Genomic DNA, 22,835 nt, shown 5'->3' with positions numbered 1-22,835 from the left:
AATTCGAAGCCTTACCGATTATTGCGAATGCATACACATCCATATACGAATGTCTTGCGGATGTATTACGAACGTTGCGAGTGGCCTTGCGAGTGTTGCGAGTGCTTGCAAACATTTTACGAATAAAGCGATTATGCAATTCGCATTGTTCGTACTACTGCTCTTACACTGTGCCGAATTTTCCTTGCGAATTGAATTCGCCAAATATGCGTAATGATCGGGACATGGTCGCAAGACATTCGTTAATGTTCTTAACCATTCGCCACCATTCGTCTCTTGTTGCGAATATTAACAACATGCTCCTAATATTCGCAAGGAAGGCATATTCTTCACTTTTTCGCAACGTACTCGTAAGTATTTGCAAGCCATTCGTTATTATCGTTCGGTATTTGTAGTGCTCGCAAGGCATTGGAAAATTCTATTCGCAAGGGAAATTCGGCACAGTGTAAGAGTAGCATAAGATTCCTTAGTAAAAGGAATGAATGTCGGGAACTATCACATTTTATCCCATGACCTGCCTCTTTGTCTCTGTTAGCTGAGGAGGTGATTATTCTGGATTATCCATCACAACCATATGGATTATCCATCACAACCGAGTCTCGATCTCACCTGTCATTGGTCATTGTCTTTGATCTCAAGTACTACAATTGAATAATTTATAGAGGTCATCGGCATATTTATCGTTAACTCGGACACTACTTTCTTTAGCAAAACGATTGAAATATTCTGCGGTATAAAAGTCGAACTCACGTTTAGCTAACGATCTACATACATTTTAACATTGAAGAAATAAAGAAAACAACAAAGAATACACATAATCTGCTGGGGTGAAAAGCGCTGAGTGAAGATTATGAGTTGGCCGAAGCGGTAGAAGAGAGAGAGAGCGATAGAGACAGACAGTGATTCAAGGCGCACAACTCTAGTACTCTTCATCGGCAACCGCTTAGATCAATCCCGACAACACAATCCTGATGCAAAATCCTGAGCGACGAAATAAGAATTAAACTAAAACAATATGCTTACAGTTTTGTTCATTTGCTATCGCTTTTAGAGCATTGGTTGCTAAATCTGGTTCAACAGAACAGGCTGTCCCATCTGTCGTCTGCTGCAGATCTGTCTACAGAAATACAGGCTAAGCTTGATCAGCAACATGGAAATTGCCACTTACAAAGTTGAGATACGGTTAAAATAAAAGGTTGCGAAGAAGGTCGGATCTTGCGTGTGTTATTTTTCAATGTTAAAGTAAACAACGGTGTGTAGGTTCAGGTCATGCAGGCAGATAGATTTACAAGTTTTGACCTACATTGAATAGACCAGCAGAACAAAACTAAGCTTACCGCAGTACAGTACAGATAACTTACTGGCCTAAGACTAAAAACCAGGCATCAAAGTAAGGCTCACCTAAATGACGATTGAAGAAGTAAGTAATCCAAATTTGAACACTGAAGCACAACAGCTCGAATAAGCACAAATTCAGCAATCATCCTCATCGCTTGTAAAATCACACACTCGCAGTCTTTTTGGCGTAATGCCTCTGACAACCGACTTGGGTCACCGACTGAAACCGGCCGGTAACTGCACAGTTTCGAATGCATTGAACTGCGCAATCTCTGTAATTCGTTTTCTTAAGCAGTATTGTTGACTAAATACAAAAGCAGACGTTTTATGGCGCGTTTACCGAAAGGACAAAAGGGGACTCATTTCTCTTTTTGCACATGAATTTGATGACACGATTTGCGGTCGCTGAAGGTTTGGCCAGCAGAAAACAGGCACTCGCAGAGTTTGTGTCAAAAAGTGGTGTTTTTTAATGAAAACGTCGGAGTAATGGGATAAAAAGCTTACACACCTCGTCCTAAATATCGTGCATATTTTCCCTCGGGTAGATTTCCAGGTATTACCTCGCCAGAGGCTCGGTAATACCTGAAAATCGACCCTAGGGAAAATATGCACGATATTTAGAACTCGGAGTGTGTAACCTATATTTATCGACTAGATGAATACCCGCTTCGCCGGGTACGGCTTCGCCGGGAAGAAGTAGAGCCGAATACCCGGCTTTGCCGGGTGTACGCCGGCTTTGCCGGCGCACCGTACGAAGGAAGGGAGATAAACGCGCAAAACACTGGAGAAGATAAGGAAGAGTTACTGGGAATGGATGTACAGAAAAACCAAAATCGGTTCAGCGCTGCGCGCTGAGAGCACGCACGTGTTCAAAATTTTCCACGATTGTGTCCGGGGTCTACCTGAATATGCCCACCAAATTTGAAGCAGATCCATCGAGAACTTTGGCCGTGAATCGTGAACACACAGACAGACAGACAGACAGACACACAGACACATACAAGCCGTATATAGATATAGAAGGTCAGATCTGGATCACCTATTTTGTCTGTGAGGCTAGCAAACAATACAAAACAAATAACAAAACAAGTCGCGTAAGGCGAAAAAACAACATTTAGTCAAGTAGCTGTCGAACTCACAGAATGAAACTGAACGCAATGCAACGCAGCAAGACCGTATACTCGTAGCATCGTCAGTCCACCGCTCATGGCAAAGGCAGTGAAATTGACAAGAAGAGCGGGGTAGTAGTTGCGCCGAGAAGGATAGCACGCTTTTCTTTACCTCTCTTCGTTTTAACTTTCTGAGCGTGTTTTCAATCCAAACATATCATATCTATATGTTTTTGGAATCAGGAACCGACAAGGAATAAGATGAAAGTGTTTTTAAATTGATTTCGAAAATTTAATTTTGATCATAATTTTTATATTTTTAATTTTCAGAGCTTGTTTTTAATCCAAATATAACATATTTATATGTTTTTGGAATCAGAAAATGATGGAGAATAAGATGAACGTAAATTTGGATCGTTTTATAAAAAAATTTTTTTTTTTACAATTTTCAGATTTTTAATGACCAAAGTCATTAATTAATTTTTAAGCAACCAAGCTGAAATGCAATACCGAAGTCCGGGCTTCGTCGGAGATTACTTGACCAAAATTTCAACCAATTTGGTTGAAAAATGAGAGCGTGACAGTGCCGCCTCAACTTTCACGAAAAGCCGGGTATGACGTCATCAAAGACATTTATAAAAAAAATGAAAAAAAACGTCTGAGGATATCATACCCAGGAACTCTCATGTCAAATTTCATAAAGATCGGTCCAGTAGTTTAGTCTGAATCGCTCTACACACACACACACACAGACAGACAGACAGACAGACAGACAGACACACATACACCACGACCCTCGTCTCGATTCCCCCCTCTATGTTAAAACATTTAGTCAAAACTTGACTAAATGTAAAAACTGTAATTAAAAAAAAAATGTGAAAAAGATTAAAACACAACCGGAATATAACTCAGTTTGATATATGACCACTTGTTCTGTTGTTGTTTTTCTTCAAGATATTCTTGTCATCGTTTCGTGGTCTTGTTTATTATTTCGGGTTGTTTTTTGTGTGTTTTTTATTTGATTTTTTTTTATTTGTCATCGATGCTGACCGAGTTTATGTTGTTTTGTTCTTGAATTGTGTCCCTTCTGGTCATGCCGCCCCGTCCTTTTCTCAGTCTTGAAAGGTGAATGCCAAGGCCCAGACAGTTCTCGTCTTCTGCTGCAAAGTCGCCTGAGGATGTTGTGGCTAGAAATGGTCTGCGCCCTTTCTCTGCTATTGTTTGCATTCTGTTTGCATGTCGTTAAAGATTCCTTCTCTCTCGTCTAAACCATCATGGTAGCCGGGTAACTTATTGGTAGAGAGCACTTGTGATCCTAGGGTCACGGGTTCGAATCCAGGCCGGAACGGACACGGGTCAGCTTTATGTGCAGACACAGATACGGTATCCATGTCCCACCCCCAGGTCACCACAGTGGCAGGTGGCTGATTACACGCACACCTGGGTACCGCGACTCGTGTTGCTTCTAGCTTTCCACACGGAGGAAGCGACCCGAATGTCCCTGCACGTAAGCCAGTAACACGAGTTTACGATAGCGACACTCCACTAGAGCGACATCCACTATCACGACAGCCAGTCACATGAGTTTACTAGTGTGACACTTAGTAGCGCGACATCCACTAGCACGACAGCCAGTCACATGAGTTTACAAGTGTGACACTTAGTAGCGCGACATCCACTAGCACGACTGCCAGTCACATGAGTTTACAAGTGTGACACTTAGTAGCGCGACATCCACTAGCACGACAGCCAGTCACATGAGTTTACTTGTGTGACACTTAGTAGCGCGACATCCACTAGCACGACTGCCAGTCACATGAGTTTACTAGTGTGACACTTAGTAGCGCGACATCCACTAGCACGACTGCCAGTCACATGAGTTTACTAGTGTGACACTTAGTAGCGCGACATCCACTAGCACGACAGCCAGTCACATGAGTTTACTAGTGTGACACTGAGTAGCGCGACATCCACTAGCACGACAGCCAGTCACATGAGTTTACTAGTGTGACACTTAGTAGCGCGACATCCACTAGCACGACAGCCAGTCACATGAGTTTACTAGTGTGACACTTAGTAGCGCGACATCCACTAGCACGACAGCCAGTCACAAGAGTTTACTAGTGTGACACTTAGTAGCGCGACATCCACTTGCAGGACAGCCAGTAACTTGACATAACTAGCATGACACTCCACCAGAGCGACATCCACTAGCTCGACACCCACTAGAGCGACACCCACTAGCGCGACACCCACTAGCGCGACACCCACTAGCACGACCTTCACTAGCACGACAGCTAGTAACATGAGTTCACTAGCATGCATGGCACACCACCAGAGCGGCATCCACTAGAGGGACACTAAACTAGCACTTGCGCGCCTTTCTATCTGTCTGTCAGTCAGTCCGTCAGTCATTCTGTCTGTCTGTCTGTCTGTATATCTGTCTTTGTAGTTTTCACACCAGGACGCCTCGAGATAACCCATTGTGGTTGACTATGCCATAAAACGCTGAAGAAACACTGTATCAGGTTTCTGTACTGTTGCTTTGCAGGTGATGACCCGGCTGCCATTTCGTCGTCCGGCACAGACGAGGACGAAGGCACGGACGAAGAGAAAGGTAATTAATGATTTGAGTCTTTGATTAGCTGGATGATTTATTTGGTTAGTGCTTTAGTAACGAGCATGAACAAAGAAAAAAAAGGTAAGTGCCACATGCACAGATTAAAATCACAAGCACGCATTTCAAAGTCAGGCCAGTGCTTATGCTTTAAGTTTAGGTGTTCAATTGAATCTATTTGGCGCGTAGTTTTCAAGTTGGCTTCTATTTCAGTTTGTTTTGTTTTTATTTATTTTACCTTTGATTCGTACGTTGATGCTGCATATGATGATGATGCTGGTGATGATGATGATGATGATGACGTCAACGACGATGATGATGACGACGACGATGATGATGATGATGATGATGATGACGTCAACGACGATGATGATGACGACGATGATGATGATGATGATGATTATGATGATGATGATGATACTTTTGTCTGTTCTGGTTGTGGTGTCATTGCGCCTAGATGGGTTTTTGGTAACACCATGACTGCGTTGCTCTCTGAATATTCTTGAGTTTCACGTGCACAGCATTTTTGACTCACATGCGAAGCAAAAGTGAGTCTATGTACTCACCCGAGTCGTCCGTCCGTCCGTCCGTCCGGACGTCCGTCCGGAAAACTTTAACGTTGGATATTTCTTGGACACTATTCAGTCTATCAGTACCAAATTTGGCAAGATGGTGTATGATGACAAGGCCCCAAAAAACATACATAGCATCTTGACCTTGCTTCAAGTTCAAGGTCGCAGGGGCCATAAATGTTGCCTAAAAAACAGCTATTTTTTACATTTTTCCCATTTTCTCTGAAGTTTTTGAGATTCAATACCTCACCTATATATGATATATAGGGCAAAGTAAGCCCCATCTTTTGATACCAGTTTGGTTTACCTTGCTTCAAGGTCAAGGTCACAGGAGCTCTTCAAAGTTGGATTGTATACATATTTTGAAGTGACCTTGACCCTGAACTATGGAAGATAACTGTTTCAAACTTAAAAATTATGTGGGGCACATGTTATGCTTTCATCATGAGACACATTTGGTCACATATGATCAAGGTCAAGGTCACTTTGACCCTTATGAAATGTGACCAAAATAAGGTAGTGAACCACTAAAAGTGACCATATCTCATGGTAGAAAGAGCCAATAAGCACCATTGTACTTCCTATGTCTTGTATTAACAGCTTTGTGTTGCATGACCTTGGATGACCTTGACCTTGGGTCAAGGTCACATGTATTTTGGTAGGAAAAATGTGTAAAGCAGTTCTTAGTGTATGATGTCATTGCTAGGTTTAGTTATTTGACCATGTCAAGGTCAAGCATGTGAGTCGTATGGGCTTTGCCCTTCTTGTTCTCTTTATGTTCCCCTATGTATGTGTATCTGTGCGACCCTTTGTGTCTGCGGGTCAGTGACAGTACGAGCAACTGCTCCTGTATGCGGAGTGAAGAAAATTTGCTGGAACATATCGCATTTGAGAAATCAGAGAGGGAGAGGAGAGGAGGGGAGGGGAGAGGAGAGGAGAGGAGAGGAGAGGAGAGGAGAGGAGAGGAGAGGAGAGGAGAGGAGAGGAGAGGAGAGGAGAGGAGAGAGAGAGAGAGAGAGAGAGAGAGAGAGAGAGAGAGAGAGAGAGAGAGAGAGAGAGAGCAGTAAAAGAAGAAGTGATGGTTTTGATGATGAGATTCTGGAAGATAAATGGAAAAGAAAAATGAAAAGCTGCGAAACACTTTAATTTACAATTTCTTCCAATGCACTCATTCCAAACTTTACACGCGCTTATCTCTCAAGATATTTCATGACTCAGTTGTCTTTTATAATGTCAAGTCGCTAAAGAAAAGAATTCGCGGAAAGGCTGTGAAATGAAAGAAAAAACTTATTGGAAGAATAAAAAGAGGGAAAGAATAATAACCTTACAAAAACAATTTTCTTGTATGATATCTTCTGATGTTCTCTTTCTGAACTTTTTACGAGCTTGTTTTTCCTGTAGTTTATGACACACTTTTTCCCGAATATAAATTCGCACCGGCAGTGCCCCAGACTTTTTATTGTTCTCTGCGTTTTATTGGCTTCTCCACAATTTAATAACACCTTGCTCATAAACCCTTTGCCCGTAGTTTCAAAACTTTTCAAGGGCTGCGAACTTAACAGACGCGTTTTGATTATATATTTTCTGTATGTTTTGGAAGACGAAACCGAGTTCTTTTGAAGAACTCCAACGGTTAGCGTTTCTAGACACAGTTGGATTTGTTACGACTTTTCGCAGACGTTTTCAAGTGCTTCAGTCGTTCTGAAGGGCTTTGAGTTTTATTGCCTAGATTTTGATCTAGCCTTTATTCATGGTATGAATGATTTTGCGCTAGTATTTCACGGCTTTTGTCCTTTGGGAGAAGTTGTAAAGGTCGTATGTACTATTGCCTTTATTTTTTATTTTTATATTTTATTTATTGTTTTGCGTTTGTGACGTAATACCAGTGTTATTATGAAACTCGGGAACGCAGAAGAAGAAGAAGTTATGAAATTATTTGCATAATTTCGATTCATTGCGTTTGGTTTGGTTTGGTTTGGTTTGGTTTGGTTGGGTTTGGTTTGGTTTGGTTTGGTTGGGTTGCTTGTTTTGAACGTGCATCTTTGAAGTACTGTCCAGGTGCAATTTTGATATTTCATGACTGGTCGAAAACTTTGAGTGTTTCAATCTTGCTGACAGGCTTTGAAAACTGGTGTTCACAGGATGTTGATTTATTAGCTTCCAGTTATTGGAGACAGTGTGACACGGTGCAATCGTTCAACAGTTTATAATGCAGAGCTTTTGCTCTTTGAAGATATCAATTTAAGATATTTTAATATATACTCAAGCTTTATTTGAGGGAAAGGAGAGAGCCTTGGTGTTCTTTTCCTTTAAAGAACAAAAAATCTTAATTTGTTTGGTGCTCAACTTGCAACGCCGTGAACAGTTTTGAAAGATTCAGAATTATCGCATTTGTATTTGGACAACTTTGGAACACTGCTTCAGAATACGTTGCATAGCCTTTGCCTTTGATATTTTATGAGAGGGAAGAGGATGGGGTCTTGTATTATCTGACTTGCACTTTTAGGAAAGATGGTTGTTTGAAATGCCGGGGTGGGGTTGGGAGGGGAGAGGGGGGGGGGAGTTTTATAGGGGTGGAGGGTTGTTTGTTTTCTTGCCTTTTCACGGCCTGAAGGGCTTTGCGTTTTGTGGGTCCTGTAATTTTTCCTTGACATTTAAAGAGCAGCTGGCCTGGCAACACGATCGGCCCAATCACTGATACACCCTTTTATCCCGCAAATCTATCGCAATGTGATGCTGGTCGGAGGATTGGGGGGGGGGGGGGTGTGGGGGAGGGGGTGGAGATTTGGAATAAGAGGGGGTATGGGTGGAATTGGAAGAGAGAGAGGGAAAGTATGTGTGTCCGTCTGAAGGAAAAGAAATTGGAGGATAAGGGGGAGGGGAGGTGTGCGTGTGTGTGTGTGTGTGTGTGTGTGTGTGTGTGTGTGTGTGTGTGTGTGTGTGCCTGCATGATACATGCGAGTGTGAATCGTGTGTGTGTTTGTGTGTGTGTGTGTGTGTGCATGATGCGTGCGTGTGTAAATTTGCGCGCGCGCGCGTGTGTGTGTGTGTGTGTTTGTGTGTGTGCGCGCCTGCATGCGTGCGCGTGTGTGTGTGTGTGAATGCATGGCGTGCGTATTTTTGTGTGTGAATGTGTGTGTGAATGCGTGCGTGCGAATTTTTGTGTACGTGCTCGTGTGCGTGCGTGCGTGCGTGCGTGCGTGCGTGCGTGCGTGCGTGCGTGCGTGCGTCGCACGCGTGCGTGCGTGCGTGCGTGCAGGCGCGCATGTGTTTGTTTGCACGCGCACGTGCTTTGCGCGACAGTGCATATGCCTTTGTAGTGTGCACGTAACGATGCTGATAAGCCATCCCAGAAGCCAGAAGATGACAAAGACCGCAACGCTTGACGGCTGCTTTAGCACACCATAATCTCAGCTCTGCATTTTGTTTTTACCCGAGTCTGCCTTAAAAAGCCCGTGACAATGGAGGGGTGGTGGAATTGAGCTGTAAAAACCCAATGAGCTAGCAGAGGAACAAACAGGCAGAAATCCTTATATCCCCCAATGAAGGGCTACCCTTGCTTTCACGCCCCCCGTGACTCCACTCCCTCTCCCCTCCCTGATTTCTATCTCCCCACAAAACACAAAACTTCCACCCAGAAATAAAGAGACGAGCTAGGATGGCTTCATTAGAACTTCCCCTTCAATTGAAATGCGAGATCTCTCTCTCTTTCTCTCTCTCTCTCTCTCTCTCTCTCTCTCTCTCTCTCTCTCTCTCTCTCTCTCTCTCTCTCTTTCTCTTTCTCTCTCTCTCTCTCTCTCTGTCTCTCTCCCCCTTCTCTCTCTCTTTCTCTCTTTTTCTCTTTCCCTCTTTCTCTCTCTCTCTCTCTTTCTCTCTTTCTCTCTCCCCCCTCTCTCCCTCTCTCTCTCTCTCTTTCTCTCGCTCTCTCTCTCTCTGTCTCTCTCCCCCCTCTCTCCCTCTCTCTCTCTCTCTTTCTCTCTCCCCCCTCTCTCCCTCTCTTTCTCTCTCTCTTTTTCTTTCTCTCTCCCCCCTCTCCCTCTCTCTCTCTATTTCTCTCTCTTTCTCTCTCCCCCCTCTCTCCCTCTCTCTCTGTCTCTCTCTCTCTGTCTCTCTTTCTCTCTCTCCCTCTCTCTCTCTTTCTCTTTCTCTCTCTCTCTTTCTCTCTCTCTCTCTTTCTCTCTCCCCCCTCTCCCTCTCCCTCCTCTCCCTCTCTCTCTCTCTCTCTCTCTCTCTCTATCTCTCTCTTTCTCTCTCTCTTTCTCTCTCTCTCTCTCTCTTTTTCTCTTTTTCTCTCTTTCTCTCTCTTTCTCTCTCCCCCCTCTCTCCCTTTCTCTCTCTCACTCCCTCTCTCTCTCCCCCCTCCCCCGCTCTTTTTTAAAAGCACCCAGGCTTGTCAAACGAAGGGTTTTCCAGGCCCCGTGATGAATTAACTCGCCGTGTTATGATACCATTACCCTCGCTACAGTTAGAATTTATCGCCCTCATTAAAATATAGGGTTCAGTTTTTGCCCCATATAGCACGCAATGATTGCAGCCCCTGATAAGGAGAGGCCTGGAGAAAAAAGGGGAGGTGGGAGGGTGTGTGTGTGTTTGGAGGGAAAGAGATGGAGTACAGGGGTGTAACTGGGAGTGGGGGGAAGGGGGGGGGGGGGGGACTGCAAGAGATAATGTGTAATTATTGTTACGTGTCAATCTCGGAGCAGAGCGCCCTCTGTGTTTACACTACGATAACAGCGGTAAAGAGAAAGATAGTATTTGTCACTTTTTTTTTCTTCCTTTTTTTTTTTGTGAAGACTATCACTGCACGGGTTTCGCGTTGGCTCAGAGGGTACTAAACTTTGGGTAATGTCCGCAGTGTGAAATGGGGCCTTGATAGCGCGGAGGGTGTGAGTTACTTTGATTGAACTCGACTTAAAGTAGCACGTTTGATGCGCACAGTTTTAATGGGTCCCTTGGAGCGTCTCATTTGAACGGATTTGGTTTCAGCCGAACTGCTCCGCGCTGTTAAGGTCTTCTTCTTCTACTCTTTCTTTATATTTGCAAACTGTTTGTTTTGTTTTTGAGCATGATTATCCAATCTTCATGAGTTTTTTTTATTACACTTTCGAGTTTCGTGCTTCAAAACTGACTTAAAAATACTAAGTATTGTCTGTATGCAGTTTCTTTACATACTAAAAGAGAGTGTACAGTTTTGAAAGCTTCGATGAAGGACATTCTTGTTGATTTCACGTAGCAATTACCATGATTGTGTTTTGATGAGTTATGGCATGCGATTTAATACAGTGGAACCTCCTTTTTAAGACTCCCTCCTTTTTAAGACCTTGTTTTCTCAGACTTTCTGTTCATAACCTCTAAAGATTAACCCGATTTTAAGACCCTCCGTTTAAAGACCTTGTGTTTGTCATTTGCAGCACTATAACTGAAGTTTCTCTACATTTCTACTCTACCGGCACGGTTGGCCTAGTGGTAAGGCGTCTGCCCCGTGATCGGGAGGTCGTGGGTTCGAACCCCGGCCGGGTCATACCTAAGACTTTAAAATTGGCAATCTAGTGGCTGCTCCGCCTGGCGTCTGGCATTATGGGGTTAGTGCTAGGACTGGTTGGTCCGGTGTCAGAATAATGTGACTGGGTGAGACATGAAGCCTGTGCTCCGACTTTTGTCTTGTGTGTGGCACACGTTATATGTCAGAGCAGCACCGCCCTGATATGGCCCTTCGTGGTCGGCTGGGCGTTAAGCTAACAAACAAACAAACAAATTTGTACTGTGCCAAAAATGCATGATAGTCCAATGTTAAAAATGAAATGTATAGGAAAGGTCTACATTGTTCATTGGTTGCCGTTCTGTAACAAAATGTTATCTTGCCAAATAGGAAGAGTAGCAAATCAGGAAAACGTCCTAATCTTTGAAATAAACGTCCTCGCTTAATTAGACTTCTCATTTCTTTAGCTCAGCGATAGCACGCATGAAAAAAATCTCGGGGGAAAAGCAGCGGACCGTCTCTCTTTTAAGGAAGTCATCAGGCTTTTTATTGCTGAATTTTCCCAGTCAAAAGTGCCGCTCGGAGACATTGATGATTTTATTTCTGTATTTCTCCATTCCTCTAGCCCACCCCCCACCCCAGCCCTCTCCGTTTCCTTCACCCCACACCCTCATCTCGTGTTCCACCACCGTCTTTGAGAAAGTTAAACAGCCAAAGTTGAATTTGACAGAGGGCATTACTGTCAGGTTTACGCCACTTTGCCATGACAGTGAAAAATATCATTGTGGGCATTTGCATCCTTCTTAGTTTCCATACCCCCCCCTCCCCCCCTCTTCCGTCTTCGAACTTGAGAAGGGGGAGAGGGAGTCCGAACCCCATCAAATTGAACATCGGCCCCAATAGACGGTATCATTAAAACCCCTCAAATTGACAGCATCTATGTAAATTGAGAAGATGCCGTCAGGCCTCGCTTGGCGGCTGGGGCTACATAAACGGCTTTATTGTCGGTCATTCGCATGCAAAACCTGGCAGTTTATTTGAAAATGCATCAATTTTGAAAGTAAACTGACTCCCCGCTCCAGGGCGGGCGAGTCCGCCATCAAATGTTGATCTGCTGTTTTTGTGGCACCCTTGACATTGTTTTGGGGGCACTCGGTTGAGTTTTTTTGTTTTACTTCTTCGTGGCATTGAGTTGGCCATTTTGTGTCTTTGATTCTTCAATTGGAAGGTTGTTGTTGTTTTTTTTATTTTTATTTTTTTATTTTTTGAGTTTATGTGTGTGTTACGTGTTTGCTGTCGGTGTTGTTTTTTCTCTGTCCAAATTTTCTGTGATTTTCCTGTTTGGGGTTTTTGCTGTGGCGTTTAACTTTGATTCTGTCGTTTGTGTGTTTGTTTTCGGGTGAGATAATCTTCCTTGTCGTCCATGCTCTTTTTGTTTGAAAGCTTGGCTTTGCTGTCTTGTTTGATGCGTTCTGCATTCCCTCTTCTTGTTTCTTTTTACTCCGTTAAGAAACAACAACAAAAGATAATGAGGAGGGTGGGGGTTGAGGTGGGGGCAATAGGGATGGGTGAGTTGGATATCGTTTGCATATTTCCCCATTTTTTAAGATTCCTGATTGTCAAATGTCCATTCTCTTCTAGTAATTGAGGTTTGAGATGAGTTACGTTTGTCGGACTGCGTCATAATTCTATTTCCACAACGATAATCCATCCTCTAAACACCCTCCTTACGCCCTCCCACCCCCCCACCCCCTAATCCCCCCCCAACTCCCATGCCCCTCCCCCCTTACCTCCTGCAAACATCCACCCTTGCCCTTTGTCCTGCCCCAGGCATACCAGTCCCTCCTAATGGCGGATCATAAACCAAACTCCAAGGATGCAAAAAAGAGATAGTTTCAGACTTTCACTAAAATGACCTCACTCGTATCATCATCGGTCGAAGGGAGAGGGAAAAGAATACCGCGCAGAGAGATAACTTACAACTCAATCAATGCCCACAATCAATCATATTCCACCATCACCACTATTTTCCACCCCCATCCCCATCCCGCACCCACAACATCGTATTTTATCATCACCACCACCAGCAATACCACCATGACCATCATTTTACCCATGATAACAGAGGAGTTGAAGTTAAAGGGGAGAGAGGGGGAGGGAGAGAGAGGGAGAGACAGACAGACAAACAGACAGAGACAGTCAGGCAGACAGACGGCCACACAGACAGGGGGGGGGGGGGGAGAGAGAGAGAGAGAGAGAGAGAGAGAGAGAGAGAGAGAGACACACACACACACACACACACACACACACACACAACACACATACAGTCATACATACACACACACACACACACACACACACACACACACACACACACGCACACATTATGTCATACATAGACACACACACACAGACACAGCTAGGGGCGGACAGGCAAAGAGAAAGAAAAAGAGGGTGGGGAGGCGCATCACCATACCACCAGGACCAGCAGAGTTCCAGAGATGAAACAGGGGCGACCGTTTGTCAAGCGCGGCGAGGCCGTTTTCAAAAATATCCCGCGACTATAAAACTCCCGGCCAGACCTTCATTAGAGATGATTTACATTCCGAATCGACGACAAATCTCAATTTTTAGGACTGGGAGGCAATTTATGGGGCTAGTTAGAGGGCAGTTTCTTTTCCTGTCTACGTCTTTGAATGCGGAGGGCGCCGGCTCTATTGCTGCAGTCAACATATAAAATTACCAAAACCTTGCCCAATTTCGCCTGGAAAATGAGAGTGATTTCCCTGGGAGAGGCGAAAGTCGAATCCACCATTTCTCTCAAATATTTTGCCTGTGACACCAGCGTCTCCGTTTACCTCCCTTGTTTGTGGTTTGATTTGTTTGTCTTGGTGTTTTATTGACGATTTTTTTTTATTCGATTAAACGGTTGTTTGTTTTCTTTCTAAACTGCGGTAATTGCAGTTTGGTAAGTCGAATTTAATACAGCATCCTGCATCGATCCGCCCTGCCATTTCATTTATTTTTTATTTTTTATATATATAATTCGAGAGATTTGCTAAACAGTGTGAAAAAGAATGCATGTGTACTCAAGATTTCTTTTTCCGCCTGTCTGTCTGTCTGTCTGTCTGTCTGTCTGTCTGTCTGTTCGTCCGCCTCCTTCGCCTGTCTGTTTATTCGTTTGTCCATTAATTGTGCCTGCGTTGGTACCTTGACATGACCTATTTATAAATCCTTGACCTTGTGACCCCATCAGTCATTCTCTTCATTGGGATTTCCTGCCGCTTCTTACACAATCTAAAAGCGTTGCTTTATCGTAATTTATCTACTCTTCATTTTGGTACAAATAATTTTCTTATGTCGAGATTTTGTCTGCTACTCCATGATCAACTAAAAGCGTGCTTGAAGTCATTTCAGCAGTGCTGATACATTCTTTGTCGATACACTGGCATAGGAAAGTGATCCTTGCAAGAAACCATGGAAATGCCCCTGGCACTTGCAACCCGTACATTTCATTCATTTCGTTGTCACTGCAGAGCTTTCTTCTTTTCCGTATAATGATCTCAAGTCGTCGTCGTCGTCGTGATAAGTTGATTAAAATGAAAGGGTGGTGTGTTTTGTGTGTTTTGTGTGTTGTGTGTGTGTGCGTGCGTGTGCCTGTGTCTGTGTGTGTGTGTGTGTGTGTGTGTGTGTGTGTGTGTGTGTGTTCTTGCGTTCGTGCTTGCTTGTGTGTGTGTGTGCGCACGCGTATGTGCTGGTGCGCCCACATGCGTGTATGTGCTGGTGCGCCCACATGCGTGCATGTGCTCTTGCGTGCGCACCTGCGCATATTTGTACGTGCGCTCGCGCGCGTGTGTGTGTGTGTGTGTGTGCGCGCGCGCACCTACACACACTTTTCTTTTTTCCATTACTTCATTTTGTTCCTTTTATTTAATTCCAAGTTTTGGTCCGTGTCAGAATTTTTGTACACCAAAAATGTCCCCATCTTCAAGTGCCTATCGCCAAGAAACCCGTACGATCCGCTACACACAGACTTCACAGCTTAAAGGTCTTGCCAGTCTCAGTCTCAGTGCAGAGCTTTGGATACCCAAACATCTCAATTCAGACCCGCCACTGAGGGGAGCAGAAAGAAAGATAAATAAAGCTTGCAACTGATCAAAATTCTCCCCCTACCCCTCTCAACTCGAGTTGCATGCTTTGGGGTGGAAACGTGAAAAGGACAGAATGCCACACGCGTAATAGAAAGCATCTTTTTGTCGGCAAGCGAGGAATGTTTTCATCAGGATAAACATTTTTCGGGGGTAAGGTAGAATAAAAGTCACGTGGGTACGGAGGTGTTTGAGGGGAGGATAAGGGGGGAGGGGGGGGGGTGCAGTTGTATTTCTTTTGTCAGACAGACTGAAACTAAAACTTCCTTTTTGTTTCTAGTTTTGTTACAATAATCGAGTTCTTCATTAGCTTGTAAGGGAGACTCCGTTCAACATGGGGACGGACAGACTACGGATAGAAGAAGAAACTTAATAAATGCATGATTGTTAGACACCCAACACAGTTACAAGACAAAGAAATAGTGAAAGGGGTGGGATATGTTGGGGGAGGGGGTTCATGATTGTACGATATCGAAAGAGGGAGAGTGATGGTAGACTTTGAATCTTTTTTTCTTTTTTTTTAATAACAGATTGAGGGAGGTGGACAGGTCTTTGAGAGATACAAATAGGGGAGAGAGGGGGTGGGGGGGGCGTAAACAGAGAAAGAGAGGAGAGAGAGAGAGTGAGGTGAGAGAGAGAGAGAGTGTAGAGAGAGTGAAATTTCTCTCTTTCTGTTCCTAAAGTGTGTAACTGTTTCAGCGAGTGCCGAAATGCTTTGTTTCGTTTCTAGCGGTACGACCCTGCTGTATGCGTGCGTATTATGTTATGATGCTCACGCCAGCTGCCAAAAATGAAAATGCCAAAGAAATGTTGTTTTTTCGCCCGAGAAAATAACTCGGCGGAAAATGTTGACGCGAAGTCGTAGGGAGTCAAATTGGAACAAAGTGCCGTTTCTGGCTCTCCGGACCTCATGCTGCAAACATGTGAGCATCTCAAGAATATAGTTTCATTATTTTTGGTGCAAAATATAAATTGTAACCTTTTTTTTATTAACTTTTTTCCTTCAGAAAAATACATCATCAACAACAATAACAATATTTTAGTGTTTTCAATTTTCCCACCAAGCAAAAAAAAGTGTTGGAGGAAGTTGGAGAAACGTAATATAGTGCAGATGTAAAACGTTTACTTTGACTTAATTATTGGATTGTCACTACAGAAAAAGGTCGAACTGACACCCTGCCTCCCTTCCCCCAGCTGCATTCCTTCCATTTAAAGTTGCATTCGTTGTCATGTAAGTCACCATGCATGTTCACCACATTAGATCTGCCTACGTTTTTCAATGGGCTAAACAGCTTGGAAACACACAGCATGTTTAGTTTTTACGAAGCCAGGGGAAGGCAGTCGGCTGACCTCATGTAGCAGCACATCTATGCTGCCCAAAACCATCACGACATTTCAGTGTCGCTTCCAGTTTCGGTGCCAGGATCTTGAAGCCGCGAGAATTTAGTTCCTGTTGGCTCAGACGCAAGAATTCTCTACCTGTCAGTTGTTTGTTTTCCCGGGTAGGTTTTTTACTTACTTACCCCATCTTGGACTTTGCTTCGGTTGTTACCCCCCGCGGGTTAGGGGGAAGAATTTACCCGATGCTCCCCAGCATGTCGAAAGAGGCGACTAACGGATTCTGTTTCTCTTTTTACCCTTGTTAAGTGTTTCTTGTATAGAATATAGTCAATTTTTGTAAAGATTTTAGTCAAGCAGTATGTAAGAAATGTTAAGTCCTTTGTACTGGAAACTTGCATTCTCCCAGTAAGGTAATACATTGTACTACGTTGCAAGCCCCTGGAGCAAATTTTTGATTAGTGCTTTTGTGAACAAGAAACAATTGACAAGTGGCTCTGTCCCATCTCCCCCCTTTCCCCGTCGCGATATAACCTTCGTGGTTGAAAACGACGTTAAACACCAAATAAAGAAAGAATGCTCCTGATTTGCAATGGTTAGAATTTTGTAAAGTGTTTTAGTATATTTCGATGTTTATTATTATTTGATTTGCAATTGTGTACAGAATAATTGATTGATGTATGTTTTTGTGAGACGCTTAGAACTGTTTTAAGATTTGTGCCATATAAATATCCTGATTATTATTATTGTTTTTATTTGATTTTAGTATTATAGGCTGATTCGATCGACAATACACAATACCGGCACATGCACAGCCTGCGTGTCGATGACCTTTCAAGAAATGTCCACCGCCGATATGACTAAGTCACCAAAACAAACATAATTTTTCAAACTCTTTGTCCTTTCCTGGGAAGACCACATACTTATCCAGAATCGACAAACCTTTTTAAGGGACGTCATTGTTTTCATTGTGACGTGTTTACGAAGTGTGTTTGGCTTTGAACGTCAGGTGCATAGGTTTCACTTTGAAAGAGAGGGTCAAGAAAAGACATCTTGGTTTGTTTCGTCGTTTTCATACTTTGTTAAAAGCACAGTAAGCCTCCCGTAAACCATCACAGATACTGTCAGGCTTTTACACACAGTACAAACACCCTTTGATTTAAACACTCACCGCTTGAGAACATCCTAGGTGCCCTCCGTAAAGAGCGAGCAATTTTCAAAGAATTTATTTTTGCGTGGTTTATCTTACCCCTGAGCCATCGTGAACCCGTGTGACCAAGTTTCCCTTTTTCACAATGTAGTCGTCAGTTAGTAATTTGAATGCGACTCGCTGTGAGCTTATCTGCAATAGCACGTTATTAAGTACCTCTGACTATGCACAAAACAAACGGCTGTGGTTCACAAGAACTCTAGCGATGGCTTTTGACTGCTACGAGAACCACGACCTTGCGTGACCCTGCTTCCGGGCTTTTTTTTTTTTAATTTCAAAACTTCGAATTGTACTGATCTTGTCTTGATGAAAAAAGAATTATTTTATGATTTAAGAATGTTTGTGTAACAAGCTGTCAATTTATTATTTAGATTTTAAAAGTTAGGTCTAGCGCCAAAACGCACCACGGTCCGATTGTCTCTGACACAATCCGCAAAATTAATTCTTTGAAAATTGCTCGCTCTTTACGTAGGGCACCTAGGATGTTCCGGTTTGGTGAGCGTTCAAATGGAAGGGTGTTTGTACTGTGTGTAAAAGCCTGACAATATATGTGATGGTTTACGGGAGGCTTATGTGCCTTTAAGGCTGGGACTTGTATACATTTCTTCCGTAAACTTTCGAAAAATTATCGAGACTATTGTGGTCATTTCTGCAAATTTGCCAAAGAAAATAAACTCCTTTTGAAGAAAATAAACTCTAACAAGGTCCCTGATACAAAACTACTACACTACTACTTAATACAAAACTACTACACTACTACTTAATACAAAATTACTAATCCCCATTACAATACTAATCCCTAATGCAAAACTAATCCCTAATACAAAACTAAAGGTGGAAAATTACCCATGTTTTAATACGAAACTTTTTGTCTCTACTTTATTGATGTAACCCAATATTTACCTGAGCCAGATCTTCCGTTCTTGTACCTTTCAACCGGGGCACTTTTTGTTTTTGCCTGACTTACCTGTGTACAAACCTGTATCTTCCTGCCCAGTACAACAGGCTGGCTTCAGTTTACCTGCGAACAATTGCAGTTGACCTTTCATCGTCCCCGTGCCAAGGTTTTGGTTAATGCACTGAGCTGATCAGGGCCATATGTCGGAGTTTGGAAAATGCACACCCTTTGCATAAACTTCTCCTCGCCATTTTTACCCCTCATCTCTCTCACTCTGGAGTTGATCTGGTTTCTATGGTGATCATGCATGTGGAACACGTTATGTTCTGAAGGTCCGGCGTGAGGAGGTCTATGGTTTGATGGATTTGTTTTTTTTGGTTTTTTTGCTTAACAGAAGCGTTAATCCCTCTTGTGTGCAGTATTATCTTATTCGTTCAGACGTGTTCAGTTTACAATAGCTTTGGTGGCATATCAAGCAAAAACAACAAACCAACAACAACAAACAATCAATTATTCAATAAATCAGCGGCTTCGTCCTTTCATACGAATCATAGTCAATAAAAATGTCAGTCAATCAAGAAATCGACCAAATAATCAACCAATCAGTTGACAAAATCGATTAACAAATCACACCTTGACCTCTTTCATTGACGGGAGATTCAAGCCAAATGCACAGGGATTACCTTGTTTTTTAAAAAATCAGTTACATGCTGTCTTGCATTTCTTCCAAGGGCGTGTAATGGATACCGCAAAGAGATTACAGGGAGGAAGATAGTATTATTGGAGGGATGTATGTACACTTTTGGCAGCATGTCAACTCTTGCGGGAGTACTAAAACAATTTTTTGTTTAAGTTTGACACTAACATATTCAATGTTGTTTTGCATTTCTTCCGAGAAGGGCGTGTAATGTATATATAAAGAGGTTGTAGGGGGAAGGGAATTGAGACGATGTGTAGGTGTGTTAACAAAGACGTACAATTGGCGGCATTTCAACAGTTACAGGGGTATGGGGAAACAGAGTACTTGCAGCGAGTGTGCTGGCTGCTAGTGTGTTAGGTGTCACAGCTGACGTAATTGTCGCTGACGTGAAAGAACTTCATTCATTTTCACCTCAGCGTGTAAGTGACGCCACACGAGGCGTTCTTTTTTTTGTAGCGGAAGTCGGTAGAATTACGTCACTTCCTGAACTTGAGATGCTGAAAATGTATTGGCGGTAATCAGTTGTTATTGTTATATGAAGTCTTATATCGCGCGCGTATCTCCAGACTCGGACTCAAGGCGCAGGGATCTATTGATGCCGTGTGAGATGGAATTTTTTACACAATACATCACGCATTCACATCGACCAGCAGATCGCAGCCATTTCGGCGCATATCCTACTTTTCACGGCCTATTACTCCAAGTCACACGGGTATTTTGGTGGACATTTTTTATCTATGCCTATACAATTTTGCCAGGAAAGACCCTTTTGTCAATCGTGGGATCTTTAACGTGCACACCCCAATGTAGTGTACACGAAGGGACCGCGGTTTTTCGTCTCATCCGAAAGACTAGCACTTGAACCCACCACCTAGGTTAGGAAAGGGGGGAGAAAATTGCTAACGCCCTGACCCAGGGTCGAACTCGCAACCTCTCGCTTCCGAGCGCAAGTGCGTTACCACTCGGCCACCCAGTCCACGTTACCACTCGGCCACCCAGTCGTTGTTTTTGTTGTTTCCTTTGGAATGGTAATCCGGTCGTCTAAGGAGACAAAGTTAATAACAAGGATTTAAACAGGATGGATGCCTGATCAGGGGCGGATTGGGGGGGGGGGGGGTTACAGGGGTTCCGGAACCCCCCCCCACCCCCCCAGCTGTAAAAAAAAATAATAAAAAAATAATACTAACTTTAAAAGAAATAATGAGTGGCTGCTGACACCAGTTGATCATGTTTAAAATCAAGGATAAGCCATAAATTGTTAATAGAATAGCTACAATTCTTCAGTTTCTGGGGGGCAAAGCCACCCAGACCCCCCAACGGGGCCTTCCCATGTACCCCACAAGGGGTCTACCCCCTGGACCCCAGGTTGTAACACCCCCCACCCCCCCCCACCCCCCTCTGTCTTAACTGCTCCGCCCCTGCTGATGCCATATGAAAAATTGAAGAATATCTATCTGTGTGTGTGTGTGTCTCTCTCTCTCTCTCTCTCTCTCTCTCTCTCTCTCTCTCTCTCTCTCTCTCTCTCTCTCTCTCTCTTTCTCTCTCTCTCTCTCCCTCTCTCTCTCTCTCTCTCTCTCTCTCTCTCTTTCTCTCTCTCTCTCTCTCTCTCCCTCTCTCTCCCTCTCTCTCCCTCTCTCTCTCTCTGTCGCCCTCCCTGTCTCTCCCTCTCTTTGTCTCTCTCTGTCTCTCTCTCTCTCTCTCTCTCTCTCTCTCTCTCTCTCTCTCTCTCTCTCTCTCTCTCTCTCTCTCTCTCTCTCTCGTTCACACAAACTCTCCTCCCCCTCAATCCTCTCTCCCACCGACCCCTTACCCCCCCCCTCCCCTCCCACGCCCAACAACTAAAGCGTCTAAAACACAAAGCATAGCTATACTCAATTGATCAAACAAGGCTTAAGCACATACTGCCCTCCTACCTGAACTTAAGTTTCCCATTCTGATATATTTTTTAGCAAGTTGCTTCAATATTTTCCTTTGGCTAAAAATTAATTGAGATTTTTTATTTTTTTTATTTTTTTTTATAACTTATTCAGCCACACATATAAACATATCCTACATACATAAAAAGCAAATAAGCCTACAAAACCGCTCCAGTCCAACCACATTCTGCGTACACAATCATTACTTCCATCCCCATTTCGAAATATCGCAACAACAGACCTCCAGATATATAACACGATCATATGTGTTCTCTGTTTGCATGTTTGTCCAGTGTCTTGTCCCCCCATAAAGCATATTAACTCTACCTGTCCCAAGATAGGCCAAATGGTTCTAAGAGGACGTTAAAACTAATTATTATCATCAAACTCTCCTCCACCCAACCCTCACCCCTCCCCACCTTCGACCCCAGCAAGAAGATGAAGCAAAATAATCGTTTTAAGTTTCAAAACCAAGCAAAATAATACACAACCCCAAACGAGAACACATGTGTTTGTGGGGTGATTGGCCGTGCTGGGGGGGGGGGGGGGGAAGGGGCGGGGTATGTGTGATTTTTATAGCAAGCCAATTCTCTTCATTTCAGACACAAAACGTTCATTTTGCAACGTTGGCAGGTCTTCCAGATTTCTTTTTAAGTATCAGTTTATCGTGTTACTAATGTGATGCTAGTTAAGAACTAGCTGCCTCCCCTTTCCAGCACACGGTATGTGAAGCCAGTATAAACCGTGCTGCCAGGTAGCATTGTTTTTATCTTCATGCATATTTGGGTGGGGCGTTCTGGCATCGGATGATAATGACGTGGCTGCAAGTATAGGTTGATGAGCATCATAACCTAATTACTGGCGTGCAGTGAAGCGTGACAAATCACTTGCTCATGCGTGCACGTTTTTAATGGTTAATCACACGCTTATCAAGGTGATAGACGTGTGTCTCCAGCCGCTTAAAAAAAAAGACGACACCCCCCCCCCCCCCCCGAAAAAAACACGAAAAAAAAGCACCTTGGGATACTATGGACGAGAGGTGGTGCGTGAGAAACTATTGTATGCACGTGACATGCGCATGATCACGTATCAACTAGTTATACATGCACCTACACACACACGCACATACACACGCACGCGCACACACACACACATGCACATACACATACACACACACACACACACACACACACACACACACACACACACACACACACACTCACACACACACTGGTAGCTGCCAGACAGACAGACAGACAGACATGCACACGCAGAGAAACACAGGCACAAATAACTCGTGTATGAATGAGTATGCACTAAAAACCCGAGTTTAAATGTATTAATCAGCGTTATGCCCTTTTTTCTCTTTGTTTTCTCAACATTTGGCGAAAGAATATGCACACCTTTCATCACGACTCACGATTAAGGGATTGTAGATTTCTGATTTAGTACTTTCGATACCGACTATATGTTCATTTTAGCGGTGCATTCAAGTCAAGCGGTGCGGTGA

At 43.5% G+C, this 22,835-nt stretch overlaps 1 protein-coding gene across 1 annotated transcript in view; it reads right to left on the bottom strand.

Moving 5' to 3' along the window:
- Positions 1-22,835, bottom strand: part of LOC138967563 (trafficking protein particle complex subunit 13-like) — a gene marked incomplete in the record, with an annotated part of 259,297 nt that overhangs the window by 19,924 nt on the left and 216,538 nt on the right.

This window comes from Littorina saxatilis, linkage group LG5, assembly GCF_037325665.1.
Source record: "Littorina saxatilis isolate snail1 linkage group LG5, US_GU_Lsax_2.0, whole genome shotgun sequence".
NCBI lineage: Eukaryota > Metazoa > Mollusca > Gastropoda > Littorinimorpha > Littorinidae > Littorina > Littorina saxatilis.
Note: the sequence above shows the minus strand (reverse complement) of the source record. Positions and strands in the feature narration are given on the sequence as shown.